The following is an 11,682-nucleotide window of genomic DNA, read 5'->3' as shown; positions in this document are numbered from 1 at the left end:
TTTACACCTATAGGTGTTATTACAACATCTTTTGTTGTTACATTTACACTCTTTGGTGTTATGTTTAATCTCTAGGGTGTAATTTTAACACCTCAGGGTGTGGCCCTCTATTAACACCAATTGGTGTCAGTTTCAACACCGCACTTTTTACAGTGTACCATGGAGCTTTAATAGCTCCATGAATATACAATCATATCTAGAAATAAATGAACAAATATGTTGTATTTTATATGTTGACGTTGTTGGCCTTCCATAGTTGTGGCTGATCGGATCAATCGCAACTCTTTTATTACATTTTTTATCTGTCGGTTTGAAATCGGGTTCGTTGGTGCAGGGACGTGAGATGGACCTATGAATGTCTTTTTCAAACATCGCAGGGGGTCAAACGGACTGGACGTCTGAATAGTAAAATCAATTGCATTGCTGTCCATCATGTAGGTATGCTTGTTTCGACACCTTCGTCGTTGTCGTTGTTGTTGCGACCGACATTTTTGCATAACTTATGACACTAAAGATACTTTTTGAAAATATTTTATTGCATTTCTTATACAGTGCTTAGCTATATAGTTTTTCGCATATTCGTCACTCTTTATATTATTTCAAAAACAAACACAAAGACGTAAAATATAACGCATCATAAAAACAAAAGAAGTTTGGTGAATATGATTGATTTTAAAGAAAACGAATGATATCAACAACCTTAAAGATGGAGAAACAGCCATGCATTTCAATAAGTCCATTTTTAATGTTACTTAGAATTATTAGAATTTCATCACAGTTCCGTGTACTATGAATGGATGAGGAAATTGGTACAGTAATCAACATGAAGAAATCAAGTTGAAGTTCAAAAGCTTTGAAATTCCAATGCAAAAGGATACAAATGCGCTTGATAAGTTATAGGACCGTGGCACACTTCTGGTTCAACCATGGTGGACCTAACATGGACAAAGTAAGCATACATAAACCTAAATGAAATAATTAAATGATTAACATACTTAATTAACAAATCTATGATTTGTTACTTATGTAAATATGAATTTAATGAATTATCAAACAGGTTCATGCCTGTAAGGCTGAATAAATGGATGACTGAATGGAAAAATAGATAAAGTGCCGACACTCGATGTGATTTAGGAAATGATAGCCCAAAATAAAATAAATTTCCCCAGGTTTCCTTGGCAGATGACGGGAGGGGTGAAATTTTCCCGCTCAAAAAAATAAACCGCGAACAGGGGTGAAAAGTAATAATCAGAAAATTGATAAGCAAACAGACGAGCTAGCCGACAGGCAGCAAGCGGGAGGGAGCGTGAGAACCGCGGCGGAGCTCTGGTAGCGCGAAGGTGTCATGGCCGCAGTGGGTTCGCGATGAGTGATGACATGAGATTAGAGATAACATGAGTTGAGAAAGAACAGTTACTCATTGAATGTCTAGATGATTACGGAGACAGAGACCAATGGGGAGGGGGTTGGAAGGGGGGGCTGAGAAATTGGGGAGATAGAGATCGGAATAGTGAAGGGAGAAGAGGCCGTTCGTTTATTTATCACGACATTCTGATACTTCCTCCAATATGACATTAAGCAATATTTTTTGCAAACATATATGATTTTTATGGCCTTTATAAAAGTTCCAAATCCGAAGGAAAATTTCCGGGGTCGTTGCCGATTCGACGACACCGCCGAAAATACGGGCGACGTGTTTATTGAGAGAAAGATTTATTGAACCTAAGACAAATCACAAATTAAGGAGCACGGCTGATATATTTGTCTGTCATGAATAGCAATTAACTTCCCCTCTTATCGCCACATCAAATCTAAATCTAATCAAACCCCGCCCCGTTCTACGACTTAAAAAAATATCTGTTAGGAATGTAAGTACTTGAAACTCTTCGTTTCGTCATCTCTCGTTTCCGTCCTATTTTATACGGTGATGAAACTGGAAGATAAGATATCCTTCTCACCCGCATTTCTCGGAGTCGTTCTAGCGTAATGTAGAATTCATTCCTGGATTCATTCGCCAAACGACTCCAATGATGTTGATGACTTTAGAGGGGTTTTGACAGCTTACACTCTCCCGCCAATTTTGTTTGGTCGCGCGCCGTTGTCGTGCGAGGGAAAGATAGAACGCAAAATGGGCACGCGACACTTTCACTGTTTGGGATTTTACGTCGTCCTGACATACCGGTCATTCAAGAATCAGCTCAACAACAGATACAGAATGCCAAAACTTTATCCGGGAACTTCAGAAGTTTATGATTTAAATAAATTAATAATTTTATAATTAAAAGTCTGGAATCTGCGGTATCTAGATTTATTCTGGGAGGGGTGTAAATTTTCTCGACGATTTCCACCTTGAAGCTCCGTGTTGCAGGTTTGAAATTATTTTGAATTCTTATTCAAAGAAACGAGCTTTGATTTCGAAGTCAAATGAGGTGACTAGAAGAAATTAGAAATTAGTCAGATAGAGAAGATAATTTCGTGGAAGGCCTACGAACATGCTTTAAAGGGGAAGTTCACCCTGAAGAAAACTTTGTTGGAAAAATAGCAGAAAAAATCGTAAAAATTATTGGTGAAGGTTTGAGGAAAATCCGTTAAAGAGTAAGAAAGTTATTAGAGTTTAAAATTCTGGATTTTTGACGTCATAAACGAGCAGCTGCCCCATGTGTTATGTAATATAAAATGTATGAAATTCAAATTTTGTATGGCTCCTGATGACTTAATTTTATTTTCTTTTCATGATCGGGTGTGAAAAGATTTGTCTATTGATATACAAAAGTTACAGTGAAAACCATTTTCAATTTTCTGAGAAAATGACATTTCATTGATTTTTTACCATTCGCTATGTAGGAATGCTGCTCGCATATGACGTCACAAATCAAATAATTGAAATTCTAATAACTTTTTAATTATTTGATGAATTTTTCTCAAACCTTCGGCAATATTTTTTATTATTTTTTCTGCTATGTTTACAATAAATTTTTTGTCAGGGTGAACTTCCCCTTTAATGCTGATCTCGCGGACGTCCTTTGATTTTCATTTTCTTCTTTGTGTTTTTGTTATGCTCTCTTTTTAAAACACCATCTCAGATCATGAGGTGTCATTACATGTCAAAGAAAATTATACGTCAATGCCTGGACACAATCAGCCTACGACAGGAAGCGAAACGTCACAAAGGTCGGGGCTTGGGAAAGTCTCGCTCGCAAGGAGACGAGCATCGTCCCAAGAGCATCCGAGTAATGCATTGGTATTTTGATTAGTAGCGAGTCGACACCACTTTCCCACGATGTGAATGTGAGATTACGGGACACAAAACATGGCAAACATGCATGGGAGATGGGGGCAATGGGGGGATGGGGGTCATAGACGTGGGCGTTTCGAGGAAGGGGGATGGTATAGAAATATAACATATATGGGAATGTCAATTTGGGACAAACTATACAAATGAGACATACCGGGAAAAATCACTTAAAAATTATCACTTTATTTCGTCATGTTTATTATAATTCTTTGACGAAGGATATTCTAATTCTATGATATAATTGTGAATGGCGGAATTATCAGAGAAATAAACAAATAATAGACTTTAATGAAAGAATCGGATCGCGGCATGATGCACCAATCCTCATTACTCAAAAACAATCCTTCATTGTAAGATAGATTTTAATTTCATTTTTGTTTGGGCTTCTGAGAATAGAAATAATTGCTTAATTAATTCCTGTGTTTATCTCTATACTGCTAGATTTGATCAGAATAGTAATACAATACGTATCATTTTTTTCACCAGTCTTATGACCAGTAGACCACCTTAATAATTATTTCCAATTGTTACTTTCAATCATTCTCCAGTTATATGTCAAACATCAATCAGCTAATGCATTTCAGTATTCTTTTATAGAAATTTCGCTAAACATTAATAATGATAATAATAATAGGCATTTATATAGCGCCATCTATCTAGAAATATTCTATTACGAGGCGTGTTGTTATTATCACTATTACCCTGGCTTTAGCTCGAGCTGCCTTTCAGTGCTCATGAATTCAAGGAATTAATTCTGCCGGGTACCCATTCACCTCACCTGGGTCGAGTGCAGCACAATGTGGATAAATTTCTTACTGAAGGAAACTACACCATGGCCTGGATTCGAACCCACGACCCTCTGTTTCAAAGTCAGAAGACTTATCCACTGGGCCACAACGCTCAACGCTCCATTGAACTACATTAGTTTAATTTTTCTAAGTTGATATTTGTACGCAGTACTACATGTGGGGGTGACAATGCTTCCGAGCAACAACTATTTATTGTGCTTTTATCATCCCTGACTATCATGCAGCACTGCTTCTTCTGTATTTTACCATGTATAAATGTCATTTATGGTTGTATCATGATTTGGTAAAATAAATAATAATAATAATAGTGATAATAACAACAACAAAGCACCACAGGGGCTGTGGAAGCGGGGGGGGGGATGGAGGCGGGGGGCTTCAGCCCCCACTTTTTTCCAACACAGTGTACAAACACGTAAAAATTATCATGATTGTGATGTTTTGCATTGTAAACCCCCACTTTGAAAACCGTTCCACGGCCCCTGCACCAGCAACAACATCGAACACGCAAGTAACTGGTTGTATAAGTTTTTTTTTATAAAACATTGGAAGCATGCGATATTTTGGCACACGTATCTTTTTTTTACCCCCGTTCCTTTGTCTGCCCAGAATCATAGCACCCCGGATGTATTGTCACGTGACATCCAAGTTCGATGTTGGCCCCTGGGAAATAAAAGCAGACCTGGGATCATGATGCGTTCCGAGTGGATATATCACGGTTTCGATATCGAGATAACTTTTCAAAATCAGATACTAGAGCTCTTGTACACTCCCGAATAACAACATAAACAACATCTAATACGTTGAAGAACTAATCTTGGATATATGAAGTGTGATATCATTTTTTATTGTGCTGGTGTAAATGGCACGAGACACGCCATCACTATTCTGTATTTATCCGGGTTTACAAACTCCCAGATTCATCCTCATGGCACATCCACTCATCCATCCCCTCACAGACACTCTATCTCACTCTCCCCCCCCCCTCTCTCTACCCAATTCCCTCTGTATTTCACTCTTCCTAGTTTACAGTCGTAACCAGGAGCAAAGACGATATTTTTGTTGTTGTACCGAAAACAAAATTACTTTTCTCCTTCTACGGGGTTTATCTGACAGATGGCGCTATTTTACTTTTGTTTGGAGAGCGGACTCGCTCATCCGCCCTCATCGTTCACAATTCGAAATATGTTGCCATGGTTACATGTATTCTCATTCGAAGTGTCAACATTAGAGAGAACGCTTAAAATCCATCTTAAATCATAGATATGCTTTCGCAACATTACCTGTTTTCAATGACAATGTTTCAATAAAAGCAAAACTTAATAATGACAACACAATTATTGATGAAGGTTTGACCAAACTCCATCAAAAAATATATTATATGGGGCTGCTACTCGCATATGACGTCACAAATTCAATTTAGAACTCTTATTAAGAGTTCTAAATTGAATTTGTGACGTCATATGCGAGTAGCAGCCCCATACGTCATGCAATAAAATTTCAATAAATTATCAATTTTCAATGGTTAATGAGAACTAAATTATTATTTTTTTGAGAAATGGGTAATGAAATGACTAGTCTGGTGATCTTTTGAATGCACAAGTAAAATCAGTTTTCTGAGAAAAATGCATTTCTTAAAATGATTTCTTTTCGAATAGTACGATTTAGGCTACGTCTACACTCTACAATGTACTCCCCTGAAAAATACTGGCATTTCTTTTCTTAGAATTTTCAAACGCATTACCATGATTTAGTCTGTTGTGCAAACCCTTCACTCGAGTCAAGGGTCTGAATGTGCAGCCTACTCATGCCTTGTGTTCTGTGTTATACGTGGCTAGTCTTTGCGTGGAGACACACTTGTTGATCAAAGTTTCAATCAGGGTCTTTGCCTGCAGACTAACCATGATTGCAGGTGCCTTATCATTGTTTCGAATAAAATCGTGGCTCACTTCTTTATCATATTCACTTATTTTTGTATCGGATCCAAGTTCTTCATGATAAAACGGCATATTTTGAAGTCGCACACTGTCTGATGAATGATATACGATAATGGTTATATTGTGTACAATTTCGTTGCTAAATGAAGATTCAATTGGTCGTAAATTGTGGCACTGTTATGTCGTTATAGACTGATTCATAGCGGTAATGCAGGCGTATACCTGACCGAGTCAGTCACCCGTGGCTCAGCTCAGGTGTATAACTAATTGGTTACCATTTAAAAGAACATGATTTTTATGTTTTATTGATATTTTGTTTCTTCTCAAAGTGTATCAGTGGAATGATACCGAACCGATTTCCAATTCCGTGTTGGTTCGTGGCTCCGAACAAAATTGTCAATAAGAAAATTTATCTTGAGAATACGATTGCTGTGTGTCTGTGATACATTTTGTTTTACCTTTCAAAAATTTTGAAAAACAATTGTGAACAGATCTCTAATTTTCTACTGCATTTTTTTCCTGTGATTACTCAAACATTATTCAGGCAACACTTCTACGACAAAACAAAACAAAACTTGCGTTTTCAGGGAAAATGAATAAAACATTTCATTTCATTTCGTTTCTTTCCATTTTCAACAATTACAGTTTGTGTTGTACGTATATTGACCTACAAAATAATAACAAAACATATTTCAAGTATCCCTGTACAAAGATTATATTCAAGATTATTACATAACAGGATGGAAATGGAGGAGGCAGATAATATATATTTAACACCCTGATTTATTTTTTTTAAATATTACTATTGCCATTCTTCATTATTTATTTTATTTGTATGGGCTGATATGAAATTAAAATATTCGTAGCTATAGCGTGGGATGGGCATGGACGCCCTGCATTATTTTTTTTTACCATGCACATGTCACAGAGGGGCCGTGTATATAGCTTGGGGCTGGGGTGCACGAGCCCCCACTTTTGTTTTATAAGCGTGAAATAAGATTAAAATCCCGATTATGTTTTTTTCATGGTAAGTTAACCGACTTTGGAAACCGATCCACCTCAAGAAGAAATATCGTTGATGTGTCGAAACATTTCGGTTTTCGGCCCAGCCCTTTTTTCTTGAGACATGTAAGATATTAAAAAGTGCGAGAACGTACGCATATATGTTTCATGTAGTGAGACTAGTATATGTAGACTGATCTCCAATTACGATCAGGGCTCCGTAACGCAAAGATTTGCGATTAATCGTTAATTTGAAAGAACGGTTCTGATTGGATCCCAGTCAGTATTCTGAGCAAAATACGTATACAACGAAGGTCTTGATAGGTCATGTAGCGAATAATCGCCAAACTTCGTGTTACTGAGCCCTGGTTATCTTCATTTCTTCACTGTATTATACAATATTTCTCTTTCCCATCGATGTGGAGGGGGGGGGGGGGGGAGGTAGGTGCCCAGTCCCCAGTAACCGCGCCAACTATACATGGGCGGAAATCCCGGGGGCAGGGGGACGCGTCCCACCTACCATTTGTAAAGGGGGGGCACAATATCAAATGTGTTTCTTATGATGTAATAAAAAACGGCTCGCGTCCCCCAGCTTAAAGAGCCATAATAAAAAAAAATGATTAGAAACAAAAAACTATTTTTCCCAAGTGTGCCCCCTCCCTTTTGAAAGTGATAACCTTTTTATTTTTACAAAATGACCTTACATTTGGGTGATAAGCTTAATTTTTTTTTTGGCTTGACAAAATTTTCGCCCCCGGTCCCCCTACCTTTGGGGAGAGATTTCCGCCCATGCAACTATATGAATGTCACCACATCCCCATTTCCGTATACAAGGCTCCTCGAACAAGTTGTTATAACATCACATTTATATTTATTTATATCACGCTAATAAATGTGAACGTACCCAATCAGAGACCTCTAAAAGCCTCTCGAGAGCTGTGCGAACCGACAAGTTACCTTCGACGATCGTCGGGGCGAAGAAAAAAAAGCAATATTTTATGTCACATTTCGTAGGGCATCCCGGGGGGCTTGCTAATGATCGTAATTGATGACGCTATATGTCGCTTCGAACTCTCATTTTCCAGCGCCTCTTCGCTTTCTCACGCTCCCACGCCGACCCCGGGCACTGTGGTTGGCTCCGAACTTTCTCCTCTGACCCCCGCCCGACCCGCCCTCAAACCCGACAACCCCAACCACCCCAAAACCTTCTCCATCATTTCCCGTTTCATCGTCATTTCTGCTAAGAGTGGCCAAAACCCAAACTTTCTTTCTTATTTTGCAGTGTGACCCATTAGAGTCACATACAGGTACATGCCCCATTTGGATAACGATATGCTGTAAAAAAAAATATTGATTACACCCCCCTTCCCCCGCCCTCAAATGATGTGTTTCTTTAAATCCTGGCCATATTAGAGAAAGACGAATGGAGAAAGCAAGCCGAGAAAATCCCGATTGTCTCTATACTCCCTCTATAAGTCATGAAATTATTATTGATTGTTGTGCCCCTATTATTCAGTGATAATGTGATTGACTGATTGAGCTTGATGTTCGAGCTTTTCCCGAAGATATTTTTTTGCATTCTAAACTAGGAATTCGACAATTTGGTGCGCTATTTATAAAAGACGGGGACAACTTCTTCTACAGGATGAGGACGAGAATGACCAAGAGTGTTTTTTTTATGATTTGACATGCCCTTACATGTATATTATTTGTTCTTTGCTAATAACTGCAGTATTAATTTGCGAGAGTGCGGAGCGCGAAGCGCATCTCCATGATCATAGGCATATATAGCACAGCCAGCGTAAACTGCCCCCTTTACTTCTACATTTTAAGGAGCGCTGGTCACAACTACTTCCATTTTTTTCTCTGCAATACTCCTTCCAAACCTAGTCCTTTCACATCATCAACAGCCCCCCCCCCCCGAAAAATCTCGCTATTCTTCCCTTGTTCTCGTTATTGCAGTCTCTCATCTCCCCCCCCCCCACCATTCCCGCCTGAACCCACCTTGTGTTTGTACAACTATCATGATAATGTTTAAAAAAGTGATTACAAAATCACCTTTTACTCAAATATTTGCTAATCACACCTGCTGGTCGAGTTGTCGCACTCGACATGCCACGATTACACATTTCATTAACTTTCGCATACCCCTACTTTGTCAAGAGTAGTTTCTCTTCGGTTTGTACACTTGCATTCTGCTAGTCTTGTAAATGTTGTCTCCTGCAAGTCCACCCCGCACCTGGAAGCACTTCAACCTGGAACTTCACCCGTCTACCAAAATCTGACCTTCCCTTTGAAGTTTCGCCGCTCATCTTCTTCAAAAGATGAATCTATTACCCCGCATGGATGGATGATTCTAATAACCCCTTCTCCAATAAACCTAAAAACTCCCATCTTCGTCACCCTTCAGCCGGTGCGTGAAAGAAGTGTGCGGTCTTTGGGAGTATTGTCTTCGGCTCTGCATTGTCCTCAAGACATGTATACCCAGCCTAATCAGTTTACTCGCCAAAGAGATAGGTGTGAGAGATGAATAGTAATCCGAAGGGTTGGTTACCTCGATCTGACAGTCTTTGTTTCCTGATTGTTTTGGGCTTAAGCGAAGTTTAAACCTAACAGTTTAGTGTCAAGTTGTATGGAGAAATCTTGATTAAAAAATGGTCTTGCCCGCGCAGACATAATTCATATGTCGGAAAAGGCATAATTGTGATTGACCAACGATGACTTGAGGCAATGAGGCTCGGTGGAAAATTGATGCATTTTCTGAGTAAGAGGAGATAAGAAATAATTTTCGAATATTTTCTTCCCGGCATTCATTCGTGAATAATGAAATTCAACAAGGGGCAACGCAGTGTCTGAATGTGGAACATTCGGGATTTTGAGTTCACGGACCGTTCCTTACCGCGATGCATTTTTTCTCATTATTTTAAGCGCGTAAATGAGAAGGCGCTTCTTAGTGTAAAATGAATAGAATAATGTCTGTCTGCATCGTCTGAACAACATACTACATGTCATAATACAATTGACACAGTATTTCCAACCGAAAGGTACGTGTTATTCCCATGTGGTCTAGTGGTTAGGATTCGTGGTTTTCACCCACGCGGCCCGGGTTCGATTCCCGGCACGGGAGACAATCTTTTCTTGAAAACTTTTTTTCTTCTCATGTTGCCCAAACGAAATCATAATACCGAGGTTATTATACCGAGGTTCATACCGAGGTTCTTTACCTGACTGCTAAGCAAGCACGAATGCCTGTGAGCAAGCAACCAGGGGACCAACGGCTTAAGGTCCTCTCCGAGGGACCTGGTAATAAGGATCATGCCTTACCTATAATTAAATACATCATATTCATTGACCACAATACTGTACGTAAAGACATTATTTACGTAATTAATTAATGTCAGGGGATTAGTATCTCATAAAATAATAGGCCTATATACGTAATATTCCGTTATCACATTTCACTATTCTATTTAAATCAAAACTTTTGATTTAGAATTCCACTAATACTTTTGTTCGATTATGATTTGTATGAAGGACGAAATTGGGGTTTTGTCATAGTATTTATGATATTTTTTATATGAAAGAGTAGAATCTAAAACAAGAAAGCAATTCGACATAATACACAAACGAACTTTATTTTGTCCCCAGGTTCCAAAGTCTTGTAAGAAAGACTAACCTTTCCTACCTATCCCGGCATGCATCCCACTTTCAATCGCTTTTTCGAAGAACAAACTTCGCACCAATGTGACACAAACCTGTGATAACATTGTCCTAACTTTTGGCCCAATTTTGCTTTAGTTATTCTCCCGTATGCCAATGTTTGTCAGTAGGCTTTGAGGTTCGGTATTTCTCTTTACTTTCCTCCTCCCATCTCTAACATGTTCCTTCATCTTTCTAGCACGTGCGTACTCACACGAATATTTGTCTTTACTAAAGTAGAGCAGGTTCTATAGATTTTTTAATTTAAAAAAAGAAAATGCAAAAAAGTTGTCGGAACACAGGTGCAACAACTGCTTTAAAGGTAAAGTCACCTGTTTCATAGTTTTTTTTTTCTTCGAGGTTTATCTTTTTTATTGATAACACGAGGGTCACAGAAATATATATTTCCATATATTTCGGTAACTAATTCCAGCATACAGGTCGAATAAAAAATAAAAAAAATTTCCTTTGTGTAAACATGGAGATTAAAGAGTTAGTTATTAAGACTTTGCACGAATGGAAATTGAATGATTTCAGATTGACAAACTGATAATTTGATTTACTTAGATAGATATTTCGTAAGTTAACTGTGGTTATTTTTATAATTTCTTCTTGACTGATTGTTCTAGTAAATAGTAACTTTGCATAACATTGTTCGTTAATAAGTTACTTATGAAGCATATCACACCTTTAAGATGATCTTTCTTCTTCGTATGGCTATTTTTATTTTATATTTCAGCTGGTCATCTGATGAAGAAGGGCGGAAGGACAGATTTGCACTGATGTAAAAACATACGTTCATAATCCGTGTTAAAAGGGGACCTGATCCAGAATAAACACCTTTTTGTGTTTTTCTTTTCTTTCACGCATATGCCAGAAATTGAATCAAGAAACAAGGCCAAGCCTTTTATTTTTAGCGCATAAATCAATTTTCTCAACCCAT

General features: G+C 38.2%; 1 non-coding gene across 1 annotated transcript; it reads left to right on the top strand.

Annotated features, from left to right (window-relative positions):
• The first annotated feature begins 10,095 nt into the window (after positions 1-10,095).
• Positions 10,096-10,167, top strand: TRNAE-UUC. Its single transcript has one exon. It is a non-coding gene; the product is annotated as a tRNA-Glu (tRNA).
• Positions 10,168-11,682: the final 1,515 nt, after the last annotated feature.

The sequence above is a fragment of the Lytechinus variegatus genome, chromosome 14 (genome assembly GCF_018143015.1).
Source record: "Lytechinus variegatus isolate NC3 chromosome 14, Lvar_3.0, whole genome shotgun sequence".
Classification (NCBI taxonomy): Eukaryota; Metazoa; Echinodermata; class Echinoidea; order Temnopleuroida; family Toxopneustidae; genus Lytechinus; species Lytechinus variegatus.
This window is presented reverse-complemented; position numbering and strand designations above follow the sequence as displayed.